The sequence below is a fragment of the Amblyomma mixtum genome, chromosome 1 (genome assembly GCF_055824585.1).
Source record: "Amblyomma mixtum isolate Tamu chromosome 1, ASM5582458v1, whole genome shotgun sequence".
Lineage (NCBI taxonomy): Eukaryota > Metazoa > Arthropoda > Arachnida > Ixodida > Ixodidae > Amblyomma > Amblyomma mixtum.
Genome location: NC_143012.1, coordinates 12,633,497 through 12,649,265, shown reverse-complemented (window position 1 = coordinate 12,649,265; position 15,769 = coordinate 12,633,497). Strand labels below are relative to the sequence as shown.

The 15,769-nt window shown below is 48.4% G+C and overlaps 1 long non-coding RNA gene across 1 annotated transcript in view; it reads right to left on the bottom strand.

The window, feature by feature from the left end:
- LOC149365492 (uncharacterized) overlaps positions 1-12,988 on the bottom strand; it is a 138,212-nt gene extending 125,224 nt beyond the window's left edge. The window contains exon 1 of the long non-coding RNA XR_016282873.1: positions 12,615-12,988. This is a non-coding gene — a long non-coding RNA (uncharacterized LOC149365492). The remainder of the gene's footprint in view (positions 1-12,614) is intronic.
- Between the last annotated feature and the right edge of the window lie 2,781 nt (positions 12,989-15,769).

The following is a 15,769-nucleotide window of genomic DNA, read 5'->3' as shown; positions in this document are numbered from 1 at the left end:
AGCCTCGGCAACTTCATGGCGGATGACCTCCTGCAATGGCGCCACCAGAGGAGTCGCAGCGTCGTGACTGGAGGGCATCAACAAGAGCTGACGCGCGACTTCCTCCCGAACAAACTGCTTTATCTGCGGTGACAGTTGCGCCGGGTCGGTGTCAGATGTGAGGGAAGCAAGCGATTCCTGCTGCGAGAGCGGAGAACGGGTGAGGATGCGTCGCTTCCGAAGTTCGTCAAAGTTCTGGCAATGAGTAATGACTTCGGCGACTGTGGTGGGATTGCGTGCCAGAAGCATCTGGAACGCATCGTCGTCGATTCCTTTCAAGATGTTCTCAATCTTGGCGCGCTCAGACATAGAGGCATCAACTCGTGTGCACAGGTTCACAACGTCCTCTATGTAGCTGGTGAAATTTTCACCAGGCAGCTGCGCCCGACTCCGCAGGCGTTGTTCCGCGCGCAGCTTGCGCACCGCAGGCCTGCCAAATACATCAGAAAAATTGGACTTGAAAGCTGACCACGTGGGGATGTCGGATTCGTGGTTTCTGAACCATAGGTTCGCAACGTCCGAAAGGTAGAAGATGACGTTGTTAAGTTTGAGTGCATCGTCCCACTTGTTATGGGTGCTCACCCGTTCGTACGATGCCAGCCAATCCTCGACGTCATCGTCGCCGGTGCCACTGAAGAAAGCGGGATCACGCTGCCGCAGCGCTCCAGCGCACAGAACGGTCGGGGTGGGTGGTGCAGGACTGGGCACGGAGTCCTTAGGCATTGTGAGCGGCGGAAGAAGACGGCTGCGAAGGTCCAGGGCGTCAGACGACCGCAACCTCCACCAAATGAAAGGGGGTTCGCGTACTAGTGACCTCAGCTATACAGTTCGCCAAACAGCTGAGCGGACGGCAGCTAAATCACAGTCAGTCTACACAGCCAGAGAGCTGGAGCCGCGCGCGCCGGCACACTTCGTCGTCAACTTCTTCGTCTGCCATCGAGGCAACCTGAGGCGCATTCATAATAGTTAAGGCGCGTTAATTGTAATTCACTACAGTACGTTTAATTTCAGCGCTGTATGAAGAGGCATTTTTGATAAAATGCTTCCAATGTATAAAAAATTAAATTATAAATCATTTGCGAAAATTTTCTTCACAAAATTTAATGGTCTTTTCGTAACTACTGCTTCTGTAGATCATTTGTGCCAGCTTTCATTAACCTGGCTTGATTGCACCGTTGCTGCAGCACATTTTATTATTGCTACTTTTTCAGTCTCACTAAACAACCTCAGACAGTCGATGCTTGGCCGAAGCCCTTCATTATGCACAATGCCTCACTGTCCAGTTGAGTCATTGGCACAAACAAAAACCTGCCGCTTAAACTTTACTTCACGACGGTTCAGTCCTATAACTTAATTAGTTCAAGTACGGTCGCTCGAAGGAATCGCCTAAAACGGTTCTTTCTAGCAAGAAGACCTCGAATAGCACGAATTTCTTATATCGCCTAATTGCTTATTACTTCTTGAAACTCCAGAGCGAACAATACGCTAAGCACGAAGCAAATAAAAATGCCAGAGAGAGCCCAATATGCACAACTCTCAACTTTTGCTATTACTAAATAGCGCTAGCATAGGCACTACAAGAGGTGTCAACGAAACAACTCGAAGGACCCAAAAGTTAGCCGTGAACACAATTTTTTAAGTACTGCAAATCAAAGAAAGCAGGCGCGTGAACTACCACATCGCACACATCGCGACACGTAAACGGCCTGCGTAGCCAAGCCTATTTGCACACCAGCCGATCGAAGTTGTACCGGTTCGATCCCGTAACTTGAAAAACAAAAAAATTGAGCCTGAACTGCTGCGGTTATGCGCCAACAAATGACATTCTAAAGCCTACAGCATCCAGCTTTGTTTGCTCGACTATCCTTCATGCACAAAGGAGCGGTGCGCACTGCAGACGTGCACACAGCATAAGTCGATAAATAAAATGTTTCGGATGGGATATTTTTGTTTAAATACGACCGCCTCAGCAGGCCTGTTCAGCGTTTAAGTCGGTGTCTTTGAGCATACAAAGACGGTTCCGGGAATCCTTTTTTTCGCGTCGGATCAAGACTTCAAGAGTCCAAGCGAAAGAAGTGTGTGTGCGTGTGCGTGCGTGCGTGCGTGCGTGCGTACATGTGTGTGCGTGCGCACCTGTGCGTGTGTATGTACACATACACATAGACACAGACTTTTTTCTCCCCGAGTGACAGTTACTTTTTTTTTTTACACAGACAGCTGTAACAGCGAAGTTCCCCCGCATGTACAGTCTTTGTCAAAAGTAACCAGGCTGCATGGTTTGCTTTTAGCTCGTACAGTGGAGCCCTTACAGCTTCCTTGAAGCTGAAATAGTCGTTAAAGGTAAGGACGTTGGGTCTTTTTACCTTCAAACACCTTTCAAGTTTTTGGAAAGCCACAAGGGCTCCACTATACAAGCTAGAAGCAAACCATGCAGCCTGGTTACTTTTGACAAAGACGGTACGTTGAGCGACCACGGTCAACATCTTGGGTTCCCCAGCCTCCATCATGTGACCACCCCGTGAGCATAGCCCGTGCCTCTCGCCAACTCCGTCGCCATCAGGTAAGGCGCGAGGTCGCAGTAAGACAACGCCAAACATCTTAAGCGTCTCTTGTGCAAACGCCTCTCAATGACTGGAAGGCATGGCATACAGCGCAGTGGCACAAGCCGCAGCTATGATAAAGCCGCCAACCACGATGTGGCACGCCACTGGCTTTGCGGAAGGGTCATGGATATATCCGAGGCGGAGCGTCGTGCTCTGAATGAGGCACGCATGCGGGAACCACAAACATGCAGCGGGTCGAACAGTGGAGGGACGGCCTCGGGACGCCTCCAGTAAGCACGCTGCACAAAAGTCTCATGTCTCATGTCCGTGCAAGCACATTCCTCGCACTATAAACACCTCTTCACAATGCTCCCAAAACAGAAACACAATCACCAGCCACTCATCCGTGGCAGACTATCAAAAGTGCGAAAGCGCTCGAGCGTTACGAGCAGGTGTCAACACCGTGACACCTGTCAACAGGCGTTAGCCTTACTGAGCGCAAAGTCGCAGTCAAAACGAAGATGACCAGCCTCGAGTCGGCCGGAGGTGAGGTATAAACATCTCCTTATTGTGACTATAAACGCTAGAGGAACCAAGGGGCCAGCTATCTTCACTGTTTTTTTTTTCAGCCTTCTACGAGATATAAACTTTAATCCAAGAATATTAAGCGTAAAGTGGGGACCTTCGCATTTATTTTGACTGTGCGGGACACAACCTGCGACACGAACGCCGCCCAACTCGTGAAGTCAACGGACCACGAAGCGCCGGTGGTAGTAAACTCTCTGAAACCCCCCAAACACTTAACGCAGCAGCGGTGGCAAACAAGGCGACGACGCCTCGACTAAAAGCCCGCGCAGTTTTTGACACGCGCCTCGAGTGTATACCTTTCCACGCGGCAACCCGTCAGGTTGCCGCGTTGATGCTCGCTTAATCAGTAGACCAGCCAGCCATCAAGAAAACACCGCAAAGGCAGCGACGCCGGGGAGCCGTTCCTAATTGAATTGACAAGTCGCTCTCGCTCGGTATTCATAGCGGCGCGAGCGCACGGAGTTTTGCGAGAAGTCTCGTGAACTGACTACTTTCTCGGGCGCGTTGCAAAAGTGGCGACGGTGGAAAGGGACCGGGAAGGAGAGGGAAGGGAAATGTTGGAAAGGCGTCAGAAGCGGCTTGGGGCGATGTTCAGAGCACTACAGCTGGGAACCGGTGGCTCAGCTAACGGGGACAACGCCGCGAACGTGAGAGGCATTTCGAAACGCCCGACTGTATATGCCTCCCCTGCGGGCCTGGTGACGCCTTGGGCTCTTTATGTCTTCATCCCTCCTTCTCTCTTTCTTTCTCGTTTTTTTTTCTCTTCGTTTCTTCGAAGAAAACGCCTCCCCGAAGAAAACGTGCTAGGCAGAAAGTGTATGGCTTATGCGGCTTAAGCCTCGTAGTAATTAATACTGCATTTTTGCGAGCACTTTCAAGACGTGGTAATGCCACCACTACGAGCGTCGGTTTTAGCGCGTAGCACGTGGGCGCTTCCCCTCTATACCGCGTTACTATGGTCAACAGCGCTGAAAGTTTCGGCTTGGGTATCAAAACAGCACGTGACGAGAAGGCCCGACGAGAATTGGCTCCATTTGCGGAGAACGTGAAGGGGTCATATGGAACCGCACTAAAAGAACTGGTTGATTAAAAGAAAACGCCATTCCATTAAGCCAGGTATGCTTACTTTAAAAACTGCATCAACTCTTCCTTTTTTGGCCCCCGGAATTCTGTGCATCGCTTTTTGTGCAGTCGCAACTTGAACTTCATTCATGATGACTTCACTAAACTGAATGAATTCAATATATTTGAGTCACTGAATCAATGAAATTAGTTGAGTGCAGTATAACTGATTAAAATGAACTGAATTAAACAAAACATGCGTAACCGTACACCATGTGGTGTGACCACGCATGGCAAAAAATTTAGCCCGCCGACGTAATGACCTCGCCATGCATCTAGACTTTCCGCAGACATGCAGTGAAGACACGGCAATTAAAAATTTGCCCAAAATACTGGACAACGTAAGTACAGGTGCGAGCCGTAGAAAGCTCTTTAACAGCAACTTTAGCAATATATAGTTAGAATATTCAAAGTCGTACCATTTCCCTCTTCTCCAGGAGCTCTCAGAATGGTGGCAGTCAGTGCTAGCTCGCTTTATACGGTGCAGGAAGTACACACGACCAGTATTTGTGGTATCTCTAGTGAAGCAGCGCTACGGCACAGGGGCAACAGGGAAGAAAGGGACGAACACAGCGCTGATTTCTTTAACCGAGCATTCGCGATTTGCATGATGCATTAGCAATAGCTGGGATGAAACGGGACGGTTCAACAACAGAAGACGAAAAGATAAGGCCCCTTGTACAAGAAATAAAGTTGTACAACATGAACTGGTGGGCGAGTTGGTCTGACATATCTAGTGAAGCAGTGCTACGGCGCAGGGCCAAAAGGGAAGAAAGCGCTGTGTGAAAGGGAAGAAAGCGTCAGCGCTGTGTTCGTCCCTATCTTCCCTTTTGGCCCTGTGCCGTAGCGCTGCTTCACTAGATATGTCAGACCAACTCGCCCACCAGTTCATGTTGTACAGTATTTGTGGGTCACGCTGTCCCGGTGCATCGCTGAGCTGACAGCCACTGCAAATGCATCTAGAGGGCCACTACACCATCGGTTTTATGAGAAACACATACAGAGACGAAATGTTTTGATCACAGCGAAAGCAAACGAATGTCGGAGGAAGAAAAAACATCACAAAGATAAACATCTCTACTTCGCACCTTTTTCGGCCCTTCATTTGGTTGTGTTCACTCCCAAATGAACCATGATGTACTGGCTCTTTCATGGGGTGACGAGCATCTTCACAGCGACGCGCCTCAAGTCCCAATCTAGGCAGCACGCCAGGAGTTGTCAGGAAGAGGATCTCAGGAGAACAGGAACACCACAACTGCTCCAATTTCAATGAACATTGACGAGGTCTACGGGAGGGGGTGATAAGGCGAAAGGATGCAGAAGCATAGAGACCAGACATGGCTAAGGAAGTGGATGAGTCCAGCATTCGGGTCCACAATTGCCTTCCAAGCAACTCCCCAAACATCGGCAAAGCGCATACGTCTATGCGCGGACGTCTATCAATCAGCACAGCAATTTCACATTCGCACGGACGGCAGTCGACGGTGTAGTTCTAATTGGCAAACCCGACCTCTTTTCATTCTGCCACTTGTTCTCTAAAGCAGCCCGCAACAATGCCCTTCCGCCTATTGTCGAGACGAACGGTTTGCAAGCATGCCGAAACCTTTTTAACCATTCATCAGCTCAAGACTTCTCGACGTCCCCGGAGCAACCTGTTGCCTTCCGCCGTTTCTTATCAACACGACAAGGACAACTTGGGAGTTCCCGACGTCTGGCATCGATGCCTGGGTCACGGCTATAATTCAGTAGCCCCAGTGTCCACTTCCCTTGCGTGTGCATCGCATGGGGTCTCCTAAAATAGCCATAGCGGAGCAAGAATAGTAATTTTGAGGGTAATTGGGTACGTCTGTGCCGAGTCTGCAGTTGCGGTTCTGCAGAAATTTGAAACATAAAAAATGATTCTGCGCATGCCCAGTTTAGATCCGAGGCTTTTTCGGCAGCGCCGTGCCCTCCCGCTACAACACTGTCCACGTTCTCAACGAGACAGCTTAGGGACGTCGTCTCATCGTCGCTCCATCAGGGTCCCATATCAGACAGCGAAGAAACCGGATTAAAGACGAGAACTCCAACGCACACGTGAGCCAGACGTCCATTACTAAATGGCCAGGGCACTAGAGCGTGCAACGCTAGCCTGATTAGTTCAATGGCGCAGCTAGGTCGGACGATCGCTGTACGAGACCAGAAGGAACCATGCAGGTGCCGAGAACAGAAAGGAAAAATAAACGACAGCAAAAAGAACGTGTTCTTCCGCCAGCCAGTACCCAGAGCAAGCGAATAAAAGACCGTCGTGTCGAGGCAAACATACGCGGGCTGAGTGTAGCGAGCAATTAAATCAGGAAAAGCGTAATTAAACGTGAGCGCACAAGAGGGCGCTGGCCGATGCACCTTCTCGGCCACTAGGGGCAACAGCTAGAAGCTGGGAAAAGATTAAATGAGGAAGTAATAAGGGCTCATCTTGGGAAAACAAAAGGGCAGACACAAAGACACACGGGGGAGAGAGTTTGCAAAAAAAGAAAAAAACAAGACAGGGCACTCAAGGAAAGCGTTAAAGCGATCGAAAGGACGGCGGTATAGCGTCGTGTAGCGCAGTTAATCCCAGGCCCGGAGACTTGGCTCTCGGATTACCGTAAATCCGGATTAAACAACTGAACGTGTCGAAGAGTCGTCCCTGAGATTAAGGCATGGAGAGGAGAGCAGGCCAGCAAAAGAGAGAGGAGTCACTGATGGGCAGCGCCCAGTTCAGCGATTATTTTTATGCTTCTACGGGATACGAACCCCTGCCCTCGTTTGTATTCTTTCCATTTCTTTAGCACCTGAACATTTTTATCTTTTGATTTTGTTTTGCTGCATATGTGTGTCTTCTTTTCCGGGTCAAAGTGAATACCTTGAGAGGGAGGCCAGAGTGCGGATTACGGCCCGTCTTGGGTTGTTACTTACCGGAACGACCCACGACTTTGCACGGTGTTGTGAAATGGTGAAAAAAAAAAAAGAAATTGTTCCTGCGAACACAGAACCAAGAAAAAAATTGAGGAAGAATGAAACGCCAAGAGCAGACGAACGAGCAATGCTCTTTTCTTCGACTGAAAAGCAAAAGTGAACAGGCTATTTCAGGGAACGGCCGGCTCCCGTCCAGCATCCATAATAGATATATATTTTAAACCAAAAGATTACGAACTTGTATGTTTCGAAACTCGCTTAAAAACGGCTCTCTGGCCACTCGAGAGGTGCTCGTCTTCGAAGTTTCGAAAAGCTCTCGAGATGAACAGAACGTGAGCAACAGGTCTGAAGGTGCTTTTTATGATAACGGTTTTCTCACCAGAACAGCTCCTAAAGGTGCGGACGCTGAGCGCTTTACGTCGAAAGAAACACTTATCTGCTACATGGAAACCAACAAGCCGATGAAAGAACAGCGGAAAGAATTCCAATACAGACTGTGTTCAGATAACAAGTGCCATCTCGCATCTGAACGTAAGCATGTGTTTTGCGTGAGTCAGAAACAACACGTAAAACGAACCGAGACTACATTTCCAGCTTGTTTAATGTCATTTGTTTGATGCTAAAGACTTCCAACTTGTCGCGGACAGACTGCGTTTTAACTTCGACTTAACGCTGCATTTACATTGTGACTTCGCATTCTTTCTCAGAATTTAAATGCCGATAACCACTCAAGCGAGATCCCAGCAAGAAAATACGAATTTTATTCCCCAAATGCGCTCAGCCTTGAAAAAGCAGAAAGGAAGATCTGCTCTCCAAGCAGACTTCAAGTTTCGGTTGATTATAATTAACTTTTAGAGGGGTACAAACACCATACTGTTTGTGTATTCTTTGTAAAAATGCTCGAAATTTAGTAAACACTCCTCTCCCTAATTCTAACTAATTCTAACACTAATTCTCCCTAGGCCAATGAACATATTACTAGCAATCTCTTCTCTGTCGTTGTTTCAGTTTTGGTTTCAACAGCCGTACGTTCGATATATGACGTCAAAGTTGAGTCCAGGTCACATAAGTCCAGTAAAAACGACGATAAAGGAGGTGCTTTTTTTTTCTGTCATTCCAGCTCTTGGGACCGGCTGGTGCGCAAGACATGGTGAATTTAAAACCAAAAATCAGCGATTATACAACACCTTTACTGTGACACACATAAGCTGAAGTCAACTCTGACGTCCTGTGTAGCCACCGTTCGGCCGCTTCGAGCGAACAGAAACAACACGAATGAAGAAATATAATTGTAAGTTATTTTCCTGTCATAGACGACTTCCATGTGGCGATACATATAAAAGTACGCTTATGTCGAGAACATGAGACCAAAAATTTCCTGCTCGAATTTCATTCAAGCTTCGAATGGGCCTCCCTGTAAAGCCCGCACAATCTTTATCTCGATTAACTTTTCTCTCTATTGAACTGTAGGCGTGCCTCTTTAATACTGTCACAGCTCATGAGGGAGCCACGCAGGCAGACATCGGGAAGAACCCAAGTATGGGGTCTGTTGTAATCACCGATCCAGTGTAAGTAATACTCTTGTTTTGGCGAGTTGGTTCATCTTTGAATGGGAACGTAATTGCGCGAAGAAGACGCGACACAATAAAGGAACTCACCTGTCATCTTGTCTGGGCAACCACCACTGATGCAAACCTAACTAAACTCTTCCTAATGCAGAAAAAAAATCTGCGAATCATAGCTAACGTTTCCTATAAGGAGAACTCAGATCGCTTGTTTAAACAGCATAACATAACGCAAGTATACCTCTTATACAAATGCATGCTGTTGAGAAAATTCTATTTTGCCTCTAGGCAGAACAGCACAACACTAAGAGAAATTGCAAATCTGCATGAAAACGTTCCAGCGTACATCACTCGCTCTCCAGAAATCTACAATGTTCCTCTTTCTCGAACGAACTGTGGACATCACATGCTGTGTAATACACTTCCGAGGCTACTGAATTCATACCTCGCACAAGGCATAAACATCTGTAATCTCTCACTAACTGACTTTAAGAAACTTATAAACTCTTGCGCTCAAACTACATAATTTCATTTAATTATTTTTTTCCTCCTGAGCAGTTTCTGCCAAGGTTTCTGTATGTATGTGTTTTGTTACACATGTTTGTGGAACACCCACAAAATCATATCTTCAAATGTGTGTGCGATCAAATTGTTGTTTAAATTTATCAAGTGTTAAATTTAGCAGGTTGTTTAACTTAATAAGGTGACTCACTTTATCTGTTAAGTGTTGTAAGAAACTGTGCATGTGTTTCCTCTGCTGCTGCCAATATACTGGGACTGAGGGCTTTTCAAGCTGCTTTATGCAGCTTTTGCCTCAGTTTCCACCATTTCATTTAAATGGAAAATAAATCAAATCAAATCAAATCATGTACAGAGCGTTGTCGTTGTTGTTGTTTGCCTTGCAAAAGATGGCACATGCCCACACTGGGGGATCGGAAAAGAACCGGGAGGCATAGATCGCTATTCACCTGTACATTTACGAGGCCTAAAGGAGAAATAAAATAGTAATAAATAAACAAATAAACAAATGCAGATGAAAAGCACGCGGGAGTGCAACACCGGTGGTTCTAATGCAATTATGGCAAGAGCTGAAAAGGGAAAAAGCACTCCTCACGCGCCGGAGTTCGTGGGTTCTAAACCCGCCGCAGCGGCCCCGTTTCGATGGAGGCGAAATGCAAAAGGCGCCCGTGTGCTGTGCGATGTCAGTGCACGTTAAAGATCCTCAGGTGGTCGTCATTATTCTGAAGCCCTCCACTATGGCACCTCTTTCTTCCTTTCTTCTTTCACTCTCACATTCCTCCCTTCCCTTACGGCACGGTTCGGGTGTCCGCCGAGATATGCGAGACAGATACTGCGTCATTTCCTTTCCTCAGACACCAAAAACCAAAACCTCGCGCGTCAACGCCCACATCGTCGTCGTGTTTCCGGCCAAGCGCGGAGACCGCGCGGTGCTAGGCACGTGGCAATGAGGACACCTTGGTTCCCGAGCTAAACTGTCAACAAAGCCAGTCGCCCGCAATAACTAGTCGTGATTAAAAATACAGAAAATAAAAGCATTTCATAATCAAGGTCTACTTCACTGCATAGTGGTCGGCAGTGAAGTGCAAAGTAGAAGATATTTTAGGAGCTGGAAGTGCATTCTCTGGTTGCCGATATCTCTTATAATATGTTTCAGTTTCAAGCACCTAGTGCTGCATCAGATGCGTGATGGCGTCTCGTGGCATGATGGCGCATCTACTACTACTACTGTTCTCATTTTATCAACCGCCATTGCAGTCATGGACAAACGTATGCGAGATGCAGACTGTGGAAAATAATTTACTGCGGCGTGGTCAGGTTCAGCGGTTTCAGCAGGTCCATGAAATGATTAGAAGCATGGGAAGGCATTCGTGCTAAATGCGCTAGAAGAATACCATCGGACTGGCCAGCGAGGCAGAGCAATCTTTTTCTCGAATCCGCATCCCACAAACTTTTGACCATGACTGTACACGTCCGTACTCGATCGGCTGACAGCTGTCTAATTCGGCTTCGAACATAGCAGAAGCTGCAGAGACAGTTCTCTTCACATCAGTTCATGCAATACGCAAAGGGTAAGGCATGTCGAATAAGCTCCCTGTTGAGCATGAAAGCCCCTCCAAAATAGTGCAATAGCTCAGGCGTTTGCAAACCAGGAAATTTCTGCAAATGTCTGAGACATTGCCTTCCACAACAGATGAAAGCGTGCCATTGAAGTAGCCTTTCGGCGGCTGAGGTGTGGTCCGGCTCAATCTGTTTTCTTCCTGACAGATTCGAAACCTTCCCTTCAAAGGTTAGAGCGCGGATTCCCCTCTGATGGGTCGTCTCTAAGCTCTCCGCGCTTGGTGCGAGATCTGCACAATGGAGGCAACTCTTGCCGTTCCCAATCGGCACCTCGTAGCTGAGCGCTGTCCCCGCCTGTGACTTAAGGCTGCGCCGCTACTATGACGGTACTATGGTGAGCGTGGTGAGCAAAATTAAGAGACCCCTGCGAGCGAGTGCCGAACCGGGCCAAACGGCATGCGGGCACCACCTGACGAAGCTCTGCTCGAGATAGGCGCTCGGCAGCGCGCCGACGCCAGAAGTATACTTCGTCGGGCGGCGCTCGCTTGCAGTTTGGCATGGACCGGCATCGCGCTGATAGGGGTCCCTCACTTTTTCCCACTATAGTACTGCATGCTACATTTTTGTTACATTTGTATTACTACTAGGCCTCCTCGAGTTTTGGTATGTATTATATGGCAAGAAAGGCTGCCGACACCATCGCTGCCACGTACACGTTCTCTTCCTCGGCGCTTCAGAATAAATGCACATTAGCAGTATGATATTAATTGATGAATTATCTGCTTTCATCCATTTTGAGAGTTTAACATTTTTCCCGAATGTACTGTCGGGGACAAAAGTGGTATATTCCACGCGGCGGGAGCCGGAGCAACGGAAAAGTGCGTTGCAAGATCATCTACAGGTGCCATCTCGGACCCAGACAGCCAATCTGTGACCTTTATTATCAGCAGGCATGTCGCTTGACTCGTTTCAATGTTTCGTGCCTTTCCTCGCCAAAATGCCGAGCGGCGCCGCAGCGGTAGCAATCTGGTGGCCCTCTTTTCATTTTGGGTCTTCTTTTTTTCAACGCGCGTTCGAGATATGGCTTGAGCCGGCGCGCGCACCGTCATGCTGCGATCAAATGCCCACGCGCGCGTGGCTAACTTGTCGTGGAAGCAGCGCATTTTTGAAACATTAAACGAGCCAAGCGGCATGCCTGCTGATAATAAAGGTCACAGATTGGCTATCTGGGTCCGAGATGCCGCCTGTAGATGGCGTTGCAGCGTAGTTTTTCGTTGCTCCTGCTACCGCCGCGTGGAGTATACCACTTTTGTCCCCTATAGTACCTGTATTGTCCTGTTGGAACATCATTAGCGCCACCAACCATTTCTCTCGAACGTCAATCATTTCGCCTTTACGAACGGAATCCTGGACTGAGGACCCGAACACCTTCCCCTTCTTTGTCATTAAATGTTTCCATCAACTGGAATGTTTCTTTACTGAGTGAGCGCGAACTTGACGAAGAGACAGAAAGAAGACCACAGGAGAGGCGCCTGTCCTGTGGTCTTCTTTCTCGCCTGTCCTGTGGTCTTCTGTGCCTTCGTAACGTTTGCGATTCTGCTAGAATCTCACTCATGCTACCAGCCGCCACGCTACCTCAGAAACGCTAGCAACAATAAATTCTCAACTACTTCTAGAGTTAATAAGCTACCGTGTCAGTTCCACAATGCAGCACACAAGGGGTTAAATTTCTGTCACTCACCTTGAAATATATTCTTGTGTTGAAAGCCTTGCGTCAAATAACTTTCGTCCAAGACTGCTTGTGAGCTCCACTTTGGGAAACGTGAACACAAACACATTTGACCATCGTATCACCGGCCACTCAGGAACACACCATCCGGACACATGCACGACTGAAGAGTTTTTGTTCAGCGCCGCATCCCAGTGTCACACGATGGTCATATCACTCCTACTTCGCTCTTATATGCACACGCACAAAAAATACGACGTTTGATCGTGCTCCTCCACGAAAACTGAAAAGCACGAAGATTCAAACGCAGTCGGTAGCAGCGTCGAACCTAACTGAACGGCCACAGCGAGGGGCGAGCTCTTCGAGCCGGTTGGTGACAGGCGCACGCAGCGAGTGCCGGCAGGGTCGCCGGACAACCAGCGAAACATAAGTCGTGTGGAGAGGAGGCTATGGACAGACAGTGCCAAGTCAAGGCGTTGCCAGGACGCGCCGCGGGTGGCTCATAGGCATTGCTGTGTCACCTGAATCATCTGGTGGCCCGAGAATGGCGTGTCCATTTTGCGCGCCAAGGGGTGCTCGTCTGAAAGCGCCTGCTCATGGGCTTGGCGCGAGAAGCAGACCACAAGATGAGTCGATAAGATGGCATGCTTCACGGCGTATGCTGCCACTATGACGAGGCGCTGGCGGGCTGCATTTCAACGCAGCAGCGTTAAAGGTGTACTAAACAGGACTCTGAGCTCACCTTTTTACCGCGGGAACTTCGACACGCTCCAAGCATTCTTAGAAACTGCGAATAATTGCCCTGTGGGGCTGATTTTCCTATTAAATCGGATTAAACGTCCCCGCTCCCACATTTTATTTTGGTGGTGGTGGTGGTGGAAACATTTATTGCCAAGAAATGCAAAGGGGAAAACCCTACCCCCCCCCCCCCCCCCCTTACGTGGCACGAGGCAACCTTTGTGGGGTGGCCCTTGAAGGGAAAAGGACAACCCTTGGAGGGCCATCCGCTTCAAGGCATCAGTAATTATCCGGCACTGGTCAGCAGCTGCGGAGCTGGCCAGGAGAGTCTCCCAGTATGACCGCCGTGGTTGGGGATGGAAGATGTGGGAAGGTACAGTCGCGTGCAAAAAATATTAGCACAGATCACTGGCGATTAGAATTCGTATATCTCACCACGCGGCGCTGCGGTACGCTGACCTGCCTAACGGGCCGCTTCCATGTTTGCAGCCTAGGGGGGGACGGCAGGAAGTAAGCTTTATCAAGCGTGCACCGCCCGAGCGTTGAAGTGCCGACCCTACGTGACTGTGCTTGCGGCATTTATATTGGATCGGTTATGATCAGCAAAGATTGCTTCTTTTTATTACTGCTTTTTTTTATGTCCGCGATGGTTTGTCAAAAGGAACTCGCGGGAACAATAGATGATAGCGCTGCTTTTAGCCAGTAATTCTGCTGTCCGTGGCAGTCCGCTGAACCCCCCTAATACTGTAGAATGAGAACGGCCCGGAACTCTCGTTATCAGCCTCTTCGCCACCCGCAGCGCCACGCGTTGCCATTCCGGCGCTCTGGTGTTCCGTCGTGTGTGCTAACCTTTTTTACCCGCGACTGTACATGTGAGGAGGATGTGAATATAGTTTCCCGGTTTCCCGCAGCGCTTACAGCAGGAAAGGAACTGATCGGGGTACTTCAAGTAGCTAGAAAAATACCTTAGTTCTTTGGTTGTGGAATTCGGCTCGAAATTGTTTGTGCAAAAAAGCGGTATCAGCATTGGGTCGTGGATTTCTCCGGTCATCTCGGATATCTACATAGCAAGGGGAAACCGGGCCTTGTAATCGATTGGCACAGCTTGAATTACTGGAAGCATTTCGGTTTCTTGGCAATTTCTCCCTTTGCTTCCCTTTTGCGATTGCGAACCGATTGTCAGTTAGCAGTATATTAGACGTTTTCCTAGAGATGTAGCTCCTTAATCCCCTCAAAGGTTTCTAATAGTGTCTTTTACGTACCTGACGAAAAGAGGAAAAAGCTTCTCAAGTTATCATTCTGCGCACTCTAAGTTACTGAAAATGAGTTTAGCAAGTAACAATGTGGCGCAGTGTCTTCAGAAATCGCGCTCTCATCAGGTAGAGAGTAGCATCAAGAAGCAAGTTGATAGGCTAAGGATGAGTGGGTGCCCTGACGCGCTATCTCCCTTGCGGCTGAAAAGAACTGACAAAAGATACTGGACAGCAAAAGACCGCAAAAAAATGCATGCAGAGCAGGCTACTGGAGTGGTTGTCATTCCTTGTGTACATAATGTTTCGCACGGCTTAAAGAAGATAGCAAACAGATATGATGTTCCCCTGGTGTTTACCACACCCCGGAAATTAGTGAGTCTGTGTCATGAAATGAATAAATCGAGGGAAAAAGTGGCTAACACATGTGGTATCGCACACCAAGAAAAGTTCGCAGAATGTGCGACAGGTATAGTCTACAAGATTCAATCAGCCAGATGTCAAAACATCAGGTTAAAAGAGCACAATAATAACCTAGGAAAAATAACGAATCCTGGAAACCTTGCCCCCCATTGCGCAAATCACAAATGTTCACCTTACTTTGAACGGACTACAATTTTAGCTCGTGCAAGGGACAAGAAAGAAAGAGAAATAAGAGAGGCCTTTGAGATATGTGAGGCCGGTGAAGACGAGTGCGTAAGCACACCATCAGTGTTGGTATCGAGTGAGGAGTTAGAACTAATCAAGAAACGAAGGAGCGTGCGATACAGCCGGTGGCAATGAATTGATTGCTCTGGGCATGTGCATGAAATTATTTATGTGCCCTCTTACCAGAATAAATCTCAGTTTTTAGTGCGGGCTTGTCTTGTGCCCGTCTTTTCAGTTGGCTTTTTTGTCCTTGTGTAGCGCGTTAATCCCCTCAGAGGTTTCTAGGCGTGTGGCGTAGTGGGTGGATAGGGGTAGAGCTCGGGATGAGGAGGCCCCGCTCGGTGAGTAAAATCGTGAGCCAGGCATTCGTGACCTCAGGAACCCAGAAATGATTCGGTGTTGTTGGAAAGTATGCCCCAGGATGCGGAGAGCTTGCCTTGCTACGCGACCGCTTGCGTAAGCGCGGCAGGCAACCTGTGAGTCGCTGAAGATATGCGAGCTGTGGGATTGGGAGTAACTCAATTTGGGGGC